Source organism: Chiloscyllium plagiosum, chromosome 1 (assembly GCF_004010195.1).
Source record: "Chiloscyllium plagiosum isolate BGI_BamShark_2017 chromosome 1, ASM401019v2, whole genome shotgun sequence".
Taxonomy (NCBI): domain Eukaryota; kingdom Metazoa; phylum Chordata; class Chondrichthyes; order Orectolobiformes; family Hemiscylliidae; genus Chiloscyllium; species Chiloscyllium plagiosum.
The window spans coordinates 59,402,293-59,416,702 of NC_057710.1; positions in this window are offsets into that span (position 1 = coordinate 59,402,293).

Consider the following 14,410-nt stretch of genomic DNA (forward strand, 5'->3'; position numbering starts at 1 on the left):
GCAGTAACCCTTAAACTCTCTTTAAACTCCCACATCTGACAAGAAGTACATATCACTGCAAAGGCCATTTTTGCTCCTTCACAATCTACAGACCCAGAAAATAACACCGTCTTATTCCTCTACAAACACTGCCCCAGGTTAAATTAATAGCTATGGCTTATATTTCAAGTTTAATCAAGAGACTTATCTCCAAAACATGTAATCAAGAAAGAATCCACTGTACCCACGACTGCAGCCTTTCTCTTGGACAGACTTAAAACAACAATTAACTTATCTGATTCTGTGCTGTGAACTTCGCCCAACAGTTCTCCTCCAAGATTAGTTGTGAATTTCACTGTTTGTTAATTTTCCCAGATGCACTCTGATGTCCAGCGATACACGAATTCAAACAGCAAAGGCGGTAACTGTGCAGGTTTTCTCTCTCTCTTTCTCTCTCCTGCACTGTCCTCACCATGTGCCATGGGTGTTTAAAGAGTATAGTAAAGGGCTGACCGAGTACGCAGCCTGAGTGGGAAACGGAGTTGAGGATTATCATGGAGGAGGTATTGTCACTTATCCTTTGTCACTTACTGTTGTCTGCGGGTCAGGAAGTTGAGGATTTAGTTGTAAAAAGGGGAGTAGAATCCTAGTCATTCATCAATACTATTTGCCAATGTTACTTCATGGATCAGTAGATAACTGACGAAGAATGACAGGCTTTCAAACATATCCTCACTTTGGGCACTGAAATGTTAAGAAAAATAAAATCCTCTGACATTTGTGCTTACGACTCCAAAGATCCTGACAAAATTTTAGAAGATCAACATAAATTTTGAATCCATTTGAGGATACGCAGGATTGAATTCTTGTCATATTGACAACAGTCAGGTGAAATGATTGACCAAATCCAACCTCCAGGGAAGCAAATGGTCTCCTGCTATTATTGCTAGACTATTAACCCAGAGACCCAATTATTGAACTGGATTGGAATCCCACCATGGCAGATGATGGAATTTGAATTCAGTATAAAACTTGGAATTAAGAGTTTAATGATGGTCCTGAAATGTTTGTTGTAAAAATTCATCTGGTTCACTAATGTCATTGATGGAAGGAAACTGTCATCCTCACCTAGACTGTCCTATATATGACTCCAGACCCAAAGCAATGGAAAGGCTGGTCATGGTCCACAATTTTGTCTCCAGAGTGTTTGTGATGGTGTAAATTTCATCTAGGGCATTCTTCACATCCACTTGGGGTGTATATGGACTGCTGTTGGGATGGTGGAGCTGAACTTACACAGCAGATAGTAGGGATGCAATTTTACTGTAAAGTATTCTATATCCAGGGAGTAGTGGCTCACCAGGGTTGCCTCGTCTGAGCATCAGGATGTGTTGATTAGGAAGCATACCCCTCCGCCCTTTGCCTTACCCAAGGGCGCTGTGCGGTCCATGAGATGTGTGGGGAACCCCTCAGCTTGCAAGGCATAGTCAGGTATAGTAGGCGTGAGCCATGTCTCTGTGAAACAAAGCACACAGCAGTCTCTCAATTCCCTCTGGAAGTTAAGTCTAGATCGGAGTTCATCCATTTTGTTTTTGATAGCCTGGACATTTGCTCAGAATATGCTGGGAGGGGGAACTTCAAACCCACACTCTTTCAGCCTCACGTGCATTCCGGCGCACCTTCCCCATTTCCCCAAGGATGTGTTCTCAACCCTCTACTCCCTGTGCACCTAGGACTGTGTAGCCAAATTCCGAACAAATGGCATCTACACGTTTGCTGACGACACCACCATGGTAAGACAGATATCAAACAACGATGAGTCAGAACACAGAAGTGAGTTAGAGACCTTGGTGACATGGGGCAATGATAACAATCTCTCTCTCAATGTTGGCAAAACTGATCATTGACTTCAGAAAGAAAGGAAGAGAAAACTTCCCCATCTACGTCAGTGGAGTGGAGGTTGAGAGGGTTGAGAATGTCATGTTTCTTAGAATGACGATATCTAACAACCTGCCCTGGACTTCAAATGTGGATATGACGGTCAAAAAGGCACAACAACACATCTTCTTCCTCAGGCAACTCAGGAAATTTAGCATGTCCATAAGGACCCTCTCCAACCTTTACAGATACATCGTGGAAAGCATACTGTCTGGTGCATAATGGCCTGGTACGGCAACTGCTCTGCCCAGGACCATAAGAAACTATAGAACAGCCCAGATGGAAGCCAACCTTCCATCCATGGACTCCATTTCCATCTCTCATTGCTGTGGAAAGGCTGCCAACATCATCAAAATCCCCTCCCATCTCAGTAATGCTTTCCCACAACCTCTTCTGTCAGGCAGAAGATACAGCAGCTTGAATAAATGTACCAGCAGGTTCAAGAACAGCTTCTTACCTGCCATTATTAGATGGATGAATGGACTCTATAACTTTCAATAATGTTGATCTTGAAAATGTTAATTTTGCCTTGCACATGTCCTATATGTTGTAACCTGTATGCCTCACTCTGTACAAGTATTTTCCATCCTATGATCTGCACGTCCTTGCTTACTATGATCTGCCTGTACTGTTCTCAAACAAACATTTCACTGTACTTAGATACACATGACAATAAATCAAATCAAATCAAATCAAATCAAACAATGTGGCTAACTCTTAACTGCCCTCTAATGGGAGTGGACAATAAATGCTGGCCAAACGCAGTCAGATGTGAACACAGATTTTGCTGAAAGGTTCATGAATATGGTCATTGCTTCTGCACCAACAAATCCATCAGAACAAATCCAAAAAATATACCATTGAAGCTCTACCAGAAGAAGGACACAATTTCAAAACAGGCCAGCAGCACCTGCACGTGCCTGATTCTGGAACAATTTTTGTGGTTGTGAAGAGGTTCAGCGGAATATCTAAACCTTATGTAATGTTGCTCTTGTCAAATAAGAATTTCATTTTATATGCAAGCTATGTTCCTCAAGAAGACATTGAAAACTAAAATGTATTGAAAATCCAATTGCCTCAAGAAACCCAAAGTGCAGCATAATGGTCCATAGCAGCATGTGAAGCAAAGTCAACAAACGAACAATGTCAAAGAAGCTTCCAAAGTTCTGTCTACGACACATGCAAATATGTCAACTGAATCCAGGAGGGAACCACAGCACTGAGGTTTGCAGGCTCCAATCAGATGGTACTTATGGTAAACCCAAGGCACCACATGGACGGATTCTTAAAAGCTGAAGCCATAACGTTTAAGGCTTAACCCTTCTTCGGGACTGAGGAGCAGTAAGGGGGCTGAGAGTTAAATGGGGTGATAGGGCTCAGGGGTAGGTAAGTGGGATGGCGATAGGTGGGCGAAGGTAGGAGGTGTGATGGTAATAGGTTGGTGGGAGGTGTGGAGTGGATCGGTGGGAAGGAAGATGGTCAGGTAGGTCAGGTCAAGAGGGTGGATCTGAGTTGGAGGGTTGGATCTGGGATGGGGTGGGGGGAGAGGACATTTCAAAACTGAATTCAATGTTGAGGCTGTGTGGTTACAAGCTCCTGAGGTGAAAGATGAGGTGTTCCAGTGTGTGGGTGGCTTTGTGTAGTCAGTAAAGGAGGCCCAGAATGGATATGTCCTCAGAGGAATGGGAGGGGCAGTTGAAGTGGCTGGCCACAGGAAGATGGAGTTGGTTGCTGTGCATGGACCAGAGATGCTCCCGGAACCCGTTCTGTTAGTTTGTGCTTGGTCTCTCCGAAGTAGAGAGAGCACAGGATGCAATAAATGAGGTTGGAGGATATTGTGTATTGCAGCCCACACATGGTAAGCTAACTGCTTGCAGAAGGTTTGACATCCCATGCATTGACATCACTCTTCTTCAATGTGAATGTGGTATCTTCAGATTAATGTACAAAATCTGTTACATCATTGAAACTGATGAACTTGCTATCATTGGTCAACCAGCAGGCAGCTGTGTACCTGTTATGTACAGTGACAATGAAGAGTTGCTTGATAAAATACAGTGAGACAAGAAAATTGAGATTCTCAATGTTGAGGAAGAAAGCTCTGATTTTCCACCTGATATTGTAACATCAAGATGAGAATTTTACTTGTGATTCGATGAGAGGCCTATTTGCATACATTATTACCATTTCTCAGTTCATTTATATGCAATTTTCTATTTGCCTACATGGCAGGGAGAAACTAGATGTCACAATTCTCTAGGAAATGTCAGCAAGTAGATGGCAGCTCTGGCCTATTGCTTGCTCCTTCAGGTAGCACCTTGGACAGCAGTCCTCAATATCCCAGGGCACACTCCATGGACAGTGACTGATGACAATTTTCATCCATGGGGTTTAGCATTGGCAAATGTGGCTTTATCACATCATCATGACACATCTTTGACTCACATAACACAGTCTGCTTCAACAGAGCATCAACATCAATCATTGCAATGGTACTACAAGGCCACTTTGTACACAGGGGCAAGCATCACAGGGGCAACAAGGTGCAGCTCATGGCTCTTTGCTTGCTTTCTTAGTGGTCACTCAGTTTGCAGTTACCTGGATGCTCACAGCATCTCTCCCTCACCTTGCCTTTTAGCGTGTTGTCACCTCATTATAGCCTCAAAGTATTTTTATCTTGACAGCACCGTGTTACATCAATTTCACATCTAAAGCATGTGCCAGTGCTTATGTTGTACCTACATTACATGTGTTTCAACCAAATTGTCATGCTTCAAAAGTTTAAGAGGACCAGTCATCAATGAAGTCAAGGAGAACAATGGTTCCACATCAGTACAGTCTAGGGATTGGGCCAAGGTCAATCCTGAGGTCAGTGCAATGTGTCTGGAGCATGGCAGTAATTCAGTTGGAGCACTGCGCAGATATCATTCTGGTCAATCATCAATCAGGGCTGTCATTGCAAATTAGTCAGGGAGTTGCCAAGCTCAGAACTTTTGGGGATGATGGGTAGAACAAGTAAGAAAGGAAGATAGGGTTTGGGGAGGTTCCCTAGATTATGAGGCTGAGCCTGTAACTTACTCTGCGAAGCACAACTTCTTTTACTTTCCAAACTCATCTGAATCACAAATGTGCAATTGAAATGAAAACTGGTTGCCATTCAACCTGAGGAAATCGTTTTTACTGTTTCAGGATATGTACTCTAAGTAACACTGGTCATTACAAATTGATTACAGTCATCTCTATGGAGTAGAAGAGATCACAGGCAACCTGCGGGCAACAATTCACAAAGACAGTTAAAGGTTTCGGAGGCTGCACAAGACACTGTGTTGATTTCTTCTCATAGAGATGTACAGCACGGAAACAGACCCTTCAGTCCAACTCGTCCACGCTAACCAGATATCCCAACCCAATCTAGTCCCACCTGCCAGCACCCGGCCCATATCCCTCCAAACCCTTCCTATTCATATACCCATCCAAATGCCTCTGAAATGTTGCAATTGTACCGGCCTCCACCACTTCCTCTGGCAGCTCATTCCATACCCGTACCACCCTCTGTGTAAGAAAGCTGACCCTGAGGTCTCTTTTATATCTTTCCCCTCTCACCCTAAACATATGCCCTCTAGTTCTGGACTCCCCAAACCCAGGGAAAAGACTTTGCCTATTTACCCTATCCATGCCCCTCATGATTTTGTAAACCTCTATAAGGTCACCCCTCAGCCTCCGACGCACCAGGGAAAACAGCCCCAGCCTGTTTAGCCTCTCCCTATATCTCAAATCCTCCAACCCTGACAACTATCTACCTGCGACTCCACTTTCAAGGAGCTATGAACCTGCACTCCAGGGTCTCTTTGTTCAGCAACACTCCCTAGGACCTTACCATTAAGTGTATAAGTCCTGCTAAGATTTGCTTTCCCAAAGTGCAGCACCTCGCGTTTATCTGAATTAAACTCCATCTACCACTTCTCAGCCCATTGGCCCATTTGGTCAAGATCCTGTTGAAATCTGAGGTAGCCCTCTTCGCTGTCCACCACACCTCCAATTTTGGTGTCATCTGAAAACTTACTAATTGTACCTCCAAATTATTTATGTAAATGACAAAAAGTAGAGGACTCAGCACTGATCCTTGTGGCACTCCACCGGTCACAGGCCTCCAGTCTGAAAAACAACCCTCCATCTTTGAGCCAGTTCTGTATCCAAATGGCTAGTTCTCCCTGTATTCTGTGAGATCTAACCTTGTTAATCAGTCTCCCATGGGGAACCTTGTCAAATGCCTTACTGAAGTCCATATAGATCACACATATCGCTCTGCCCTCATCAATCCTCTTTGTTACTTCTTCAAAAAACTCAATCAAGTTTGTGAGACATGATTTCCCACACACAAGCCATGTTGACTATCCCTAATCAGTCCTTGCCTTTCCAAATATATGTACATCCTGTCCCTCAGGATTCCCTCCAACAACTTGCCCACCACCGAGGTCAGGCTCATGGTCTATTGTTCCTGGCTTGCCCTTACACACCCTTCTTAAACAGTGGCACCACATTAGCCAACCTCCAGTCTTCCGGCACCTCTCCTGTGACTATCGATGATACAAATATCTCAGCAAGAGGTCCAGCAATCACTTCTCTAGCTTCCCACAGCATTCTTGGTACACCTGATCAGGTCCTGGGGATTTATCCACCTTTACCCGTTTCAAGACATCCAGCACTTCCTCCTCTGTAAAATGGACATTTTGCAAGATGTGACCATCGATCTATCCTGTCTATAACCGTACATATGCTTCCTTGTTTTTCTTAACCAAACCTTCAATTTCTTTAGTCACCCAGCATTTCCTATGCCTACCAGCCTTTCCTTTCACCCTGACAGGAATATACTTTCTCTGGATTCTTGTTGTCTCATTTCTGAAGGCTTCCCATTTTCCAGCCGTCCCTTTACCTGCGAACATCTGCCCCCAATCAGCTTTTGAAAGTTCTTCCCTAATACCATCAAAATTGGCCTTTCTCCAATTTAGAACTTCAACTTTTAGATCTGGTCTATCCCTTTCCATCATTATTTTAAATCTAATAGAATTATGGTCGCTGGCCCCAAAGTGCTCCCCCACTGACACCTCAGTCACCTGCCCTGCCTTATTACCCAAGAGTAGGTCAAGTTTTGTACCTTCTCTAGTCGGTACATCCACACACTGAATCAGAAAATTGTTTTGTATGCACTTAACAAATTCCTCTCCAACTAAACCTTTAAAACTATGACAGTCGCAGTCTATGTTATCTTGAACTAAAGGTATTTGACAACATGCTCTTACATGCATAGCTGTTTTTCTTTGATGATAAGGGAGTGTAGGGGTAGGGGACAAGTTTTAAAAAATCCTGCTGCCCTTACAAACTCCGAACACATTGTGCTACAAGCCATTGGAATAAGTTCTACTATGTCAAAGTGGTTTGTACAGGCTAATTAACATTAGAACTAAGAGCAGGAATAGGCAATTCCTCATTCCTGATGAAGGGCTCTGGCCCAAAACATCGATTCTCCTGCTCCTCAGATGCTGCCTGATCTGCTGTGCTTTTCTAGCAACACACTCTCAACTCTGATCTCCAGCATCTGCAGACCTCACTTTCTCCTAATTCAGCCTTTCAAGCTTGCTCTGCCACTAATTACAGTCATGGATAATCTCATCTCAGCCACTTCCCTGGCTGTTCCCTACAAGTTTTCAATCCATAAATTAAAAATCTATTTACCTGCTCCTTAAATTTATTCAAAGTCCTGGCATCCACTGCACTCTGGGGTAGTGAATTCCATATATGCACAACCCTTTGAGAGAAATAATTTATTTTCTTTATTTTAATCTGCTTCCCCTTGTCCTAAAATTTATGATCTCTATTATAGATTGTCCCACAAAAGAAACATGCACTCTACATCTGCTTTGTCAATCCCTATAGCATCTTACATATAATTTTTTAGATCTCATTTCATTCTTCTCTACTCCAGAAGGTTTATGCCTAAACTGCTCTATTTATCTTCATAAGACAAATAACTCACCTCTGGAATCATTCTGGGGAATCTCCTCTGAACTGTTTGCAATGTTAACACTTCCCTCCTCAAGTAAGGGGACCAAAACTATACACAATACTCCAGGAGCAGTCTCGCTAATACCTTGTATAGTTGCAACAACACTTCCCTACTTTTATAGTCGATTTCTTTCGCAGTAAATGCCAAAATTCTATTTGTCCTCCTGATTACCAGCTGTACCTGCACACTAGTTTCCTGCAACTCATTCTTGAGGTCACCCAGATCTCTCTGCAACAAAGCACTCTTTCATTCCAAGTTCTGTCCATTTCAATAAAAACCTACCTTTCTATTCTCCTGATGAAAATAGATGACCTTATGTTTATCTGCACTAAACTCCATCTGCCAAATTTTGGCCCATTCGCCTAACCTATCCATATCCATTTGCAAATTACTTATTCTTTTTATTACAATTTCTTTTCCCAGTTATGTTAATGTCATATGCAAATTTGCCTATACTACTTTCAACCCTTGCATCTAAATCATTAATATCGACTGTAAATAGTTGTCACCTGAGGACCAAACCCTGTGGCATCCCGCTTGTTACGTCTTGCTAACCAGAAAAGACCCATTTATCCTGACTATCTGCTTTCTATTGGTTAGCCAACCCTCTATGCAATCTAATAAATTACCCCTAGCTCCTACCTTGTGTATTAACCTTTTGAGTAGCACCATATCAATTGCATCCTTGAAACCCAAATATACTACATCTACAAGATTCCCATTATCACTTTGTTTGTTACATCTTTGAAGGACTCAAAGCAAATGAGTCAAATATGATTTACCCTTCATTAAACCATGTTGACTCTAATGGATTTTGTTTTGACTTTCCAAATATCTGGTTATTACTTCCTTAATAATGGATTCTAACTCAGCAGTTCTGAAGAAGGCATACCAGATTTGAAACATTAACTTTGTTTTCTCTCCACAGATTCTGGCAGACCTGCTGAGTTTCTCCAGCAAATTCTGTTTTTATTTCTGAAATCCAGCATTTGCACTTCTTTGTTGCATTTTGACCTCTGAATCAATACGGACTTGATTTTCTAAAGAGTTCAATCTCATGCCTATTTTCACACTGCCCCTTCTTTAATATGAAAGTGGGGAACTCCACTGAGGTGAGATACTGACCAGGGCTCCTTCAGAAATGTTTCAATTCTGACGGTGTTTTAATTTTACAGAACTGCCAGACAAAAGCAACCAAGCCCCCTTTTTACAGCAGTCACTTGCAGTATTCTGAAATGTGAAGGTCCTGACAGCCACAAAGACAACAACTGCAAAATACATAAGGTAAGTGTGATTTTAGAGTGGTGGGAATCTAAGGGTGACAGGTGGGTAGGATGTAGGGTGGCAGTGAGAGCGTGAACAGGGTGACATTTTAGTGTGCTATGGATGGTGTTGAGCTTCTTAGATGCTGTTGGAGTTACACTCAACAAAGAAGTTGAGTGTTTTCCATCATAATCTGACTTGTGCCTTGCAGATGGTGGACAAGTTTTACAGATAGACTTCTATAATTGCAGGACTTTTTGCTGGTGGGAGATAGCAGGCAAGAATATCACTGGAATGCAAGAACCTTCTACAGTTTCGGTTACCATTCAGAGTCATAAATATTTAAGGAGAGCTTTAAGTGTGAGGTAGCAGTAGGCGTACATGATAAAATAGATTGTAAATGATATGAGCAGGAATGGGAGTTGAGGCAAATAACTTGTGTGATGGTCTTATATGGTTTTCTTTCTATCAGAAAAGTAATTCTATTGTGTGTGAGGGTTTTGGGAGGTTGCATTTTAGTAGGCAATGCTATTGTGTTTCTTTTATTTTAAAAAATATTTGGAACAGAACTTGGCAACTGAGTAAATTAATTAATAAAAGATGAAATAGTGTCAGGTACTAGGTATATGATGAGCATTCCATCTTTTAAATAATTAATGCCTGGGAGAGGACAGTAATCTAATCAAGAGGTCCAACTAGTTGATAAACTTCAAGTGCAAAGCTGAAGTGATTTATAATTATCATCTAAATCTGAGCAGACAGTATTGATTGAAATTGCCCCAGCAAAGGGGAGACTATGGCCTAGTGGTATTATTGCTGGACTGTTAATCCAGCAACTCGGATAATGTTCTGTGGATGTGGGCTCAAATCCTGTCACAAGAAAGAAAAAAAATTCTGGAATTAAGAGTCTCATGATGACCAAGAATCCATTTTTGATTGACAAGGACAAACCCAACAGGTTCACTAATGTCCTTTAGGGAAGAACACTGCTATCTTTACCTGCTTCGAACAATATGTGATTCCAGACCCACAGCAACGTGGTTAACTGTTGACTATTCTTTGGCATGGCTAACAATGCTCTTGTCCCATGAATGAATTTTTAAAAAACTATATTTTCTCATAACTATCATTGGTTTTTGTTTTGTTTTTTGCAGACAGTAAGCTTAAGATATGTGTTTTAATGGGTTACTTTCATTTGATGATAAATAAATAGAACATAATTATTGCAACTATATGAAATAAATTTGAAGTTCATGAACAAGTTGTCCAAAGGGTATCTTTTTAAAAAGATGTTACTTCAAATCATTTATTTGGTGAGAACTATTTTATTCCTGTTGCTATTGTGTTGTTGTTGGGGTGGTTCTAACATAGCTTTTTTTAAATGTTACAATTTTCTTCAAATCTCTCCAAAATGCTTTAATTTAAAATGGTTGCAGATTTGTAGTCATTCTCTAATACATTATCCATATTGCGTTATGGACAATAAAAGGCAGTTCAGAATGGGGCCATTAATGATGAGCTTTTCCTTTTTCATGACTTCTAAGTAATTATAACACTGGTCATAACAATAACCAGCAGTAGAAACAGAGGCTAATTTCCTTTTCTGAACCCGTGTATGCTAAATCTCCATTAACACCCTGGCTGAAATCATTTAGCTCAGGACTGATTATGAACCAACTTCAGGCTTTCTGGCTTGCTAATTAATCCAGGTATCAAAACAGAGAAAATGCCTTCCTCCTAACTAGTAATTCATGGATATCAGGAAGGGGTTAGACTTGTTTTCATCAACAAATGATATTTAGAAAATAAAATAAAAATCAGGAAAAACTATGGATAGTTCGGCTAGGTGAGCTGAAGGACTTTACCTTGAAATGATCAGGATCATTTATCTCATTCCATTTTGGGCATTTCTGCAGTGTGAAAAATGCATGCCTTAATTGCATGCTTCAAATATCTGCTGACCTTTTAAGTCATTATCATTGCACGTCAACTGCTTTGAGTGCTACATACATGCAAGAGTCTGATCTCTATGGATATTGTCATAGCCTCTACTCTTTAGCCTTCCCTGACTTTGTCACAGTTTTTGGAAAGACAAAAAGAAAAGCACATAATTCAATTTTTAAAAAATGACAGGATAGACAGAAAAAGAATATGGAGAACGTTAGCAAGAGCTAACCTCTTTTTAACTTCTTTTTCTATTACTCCGAATGATGCAGCACTTTCACAGAAATGCTATTTGTTCAATATAGTTTTCTTTTTTTCATGAATTGTTTTCACTGCTTGCCCATACTGTTACAAAATTGAGCAAGGCAGACCTGCTGATGAACCCTCACTACTGGTAAACTTTTACTTCATGGTCACTTGAAGATGTAGCTTGGTCACAGAAAAGATAAGCCGAGAAAACAGTGATTGGAACAGCTGCATCAACACTGACCTTGGGTTAGAAGAGACAGGCTGTGACTTGTGAAAGGAATGCAGCTTGTTGCTTTTGGCCAAATTTAGAATTTCTTGGCACAAGCCGGGTATGTATCTAATTTACAATTTAAAAATTGGCAATGCTGTTACGACATTGTTAAAAGTGAAATTTAGTTATGATTAAATCTACGAGTTTACAGTGACTGAACAAATTGAATTCCTTTTGTCCTACAAGAAATTCTGGAATTTTTATTGTTCTTTATATGAATATGTTCTGAACTTCCATTAATTTCTGTATGAAAAGACAATGGCTTTGCAGAAATGAACAAGACAAACATGAAAACTCACCTCTTATGTACATAGGTCTAGGCTTCCAGGTTAAAACTGTGCAGCTTTAAATGGTTTTGTGCAACCATTGACAATGAAGTTTTGAAGGCTACCCCTAAACAACTGTTCTGTGAGAGTTTCCACATCCACAGTGGTCCACTGCAGGAATCTCACAGAAAGAAGAAACTAATGTACTAAGATTAAAGGCAGTAAAAGCTAATTAAACACATCCCCTATTCAATGTAAAGTTGTGACTTAAGATTGTTTCCACTGCACATAGAAAGATAGCTATTTAAGAGCAATAAAATTAAATGTGTGAGCAAACAATGCAACAACATAAGAGCATGAGCCTGGAGGTTCCTCTTTGGGTTCAACTGGTCTGAGAACGATCGCTGTTGATTTTGAAAAATGTTATTCATCCATAGAATGCCCAGACAAATTTATTTCTACATCACAAAGCAAAAATTTTTATGAGTCACTGCTACTAGGCAATGTTTTGAAACAAATACTGAAGCAGTCTATGTCTAACTGCTGTAAGACATAGTCATTATCCAGGTTTGGACCAAGAAATGGCAAGCAACACTCACCCTACACCAGTACCAAGCAATGACCACCTCGAATAAGAGAGGACCTAACCATTGCCCCTTGACATTCAATGGCATTATCATCGGTGAAAACCCAATGATCAACATCCTGAGGGCTATCATTGAACAAAAACTGAACTAGACTAGCCATGTAAATTTAGTGATTACAAGAGCAAGTCAGAGACTAGGAATTCTGCAGTAATTAACTCACTTCAAGATAGCCTGTCCACCATCTACAAGGTACAAAGCAGAAATCCGATGGAATACTTCCCACTTGCCTGGATGAATGTAGCTTAAGCAACACCCAGGACACAGCAGTCTGTTTGATTGGCATATCTTCCACAGCATTCACTCATTCCACCACCAATACTCAGCGTCAGCAGTGTGTGCCAGCTACAAGATGCACTGCAGAAATTCACCAAAACTTCTTACAGTCCAACCCGTCCATGCCAACCAGATATCCCTTCCCAATCTAGTCCCACCTGCCAGCACCCAGTCCATATCCCTCCAAACCCCTCCTATTCATATACCCATCCAACTGCCTCTTAAATATTGCAATTGTACCAGCCTCCACCACCTCCCCTGGCAGCTCATTCCATATACATACCACAATCTGTGTGACAAAGTTGCCTCTCAGGTCTCTTTCGTATCTTTCCCCTCTCACCTTAAACCTCTGCCCTCTAGTTCTGGATTCCCCCACCACAGGGAAAATACTTTGCCTATTTATTTTGTAAACCTCTATAAGGTCACCCCTCAGCCTCCAACGCTCCAAGGAAAACAGCCCCAGCCCATTCAGCCTCTCCCTATAGCTCAAATCCTCCAACCCTGGCAACATCCTTGTAAATCTTTTCTGAACCTTTCCAAGTTTCACAACATCTTTCCGATAGGAAGGAGACCAGAATTGCATGCAATATTCCAATAGTGGCCTAACCAATGTCCTGTACAGCTGCAACATGACCTCCCAACCCCTGTACTCAATACTCTGACCAATTAAAGAAAGCATACCAAACGCCTTCTTCCCTAAACTATCTACCTGCGACTCCACTTTCAAGGAACTATGAACTGCACTCCAAGGTCTCTTTGTTCAGCAACACTCCTTAGGACCTTAGCAATAAGTGCATAAGTCCTGCTAAGATTTGCTTTCCCAAAATGCAGCACCTCACATTTATCTGAATTAAACTCCATCTGCCACTTCTCAGCCCATTGGCCCATTTGGTCAAGATCCTGGAGTAATTTGAGGTAACCCTTTTCGCTGTCCACTACACCTCCAATTTTGGTGTCATCTGCAAACTTACTAACTGTACCTCTTAAGTTCGCATATCTTAAGTACTGAAAGTAGAGAAACCAGCACTGATCCTTGTGGCACTCCACTGGTCACAGGCACCCAATCTGAAAAACAACCCTCCACCACTACCCTCTGACTTCTACCATTGAGCCAATTCTGAATCCAAATGGCTAGTTCTCCCTGTGTTCCATGAGATCTAACCTTGCTAATCAGTCTCCCATGGGAAACATTGTCAAACGCCTTACTGAAGTCCATACAGATCACATCTACTGCTCTGCCCTCATCAATCTTCTTTGTTACTGCTTCAAAAAACTCAATCAAGTTTGTGAGACATGATTTCCCACACACAAAGACATGTTGACTATCCCTAATCAATCCTTGCCTTTCCAAATACATGTACATCCTGTCCCTCAGGATTCCCTCCAACAACTTGCCCACCCTGTCAGGCTCACTGGTCTATAGTTTCTTGAATTGTCCTTACCACCCTTCTTAAACAGTGGCACCACGTTAGCCAACCTCCAGTCTTCCGGCACCTCACCTGTGATTATCGATGAT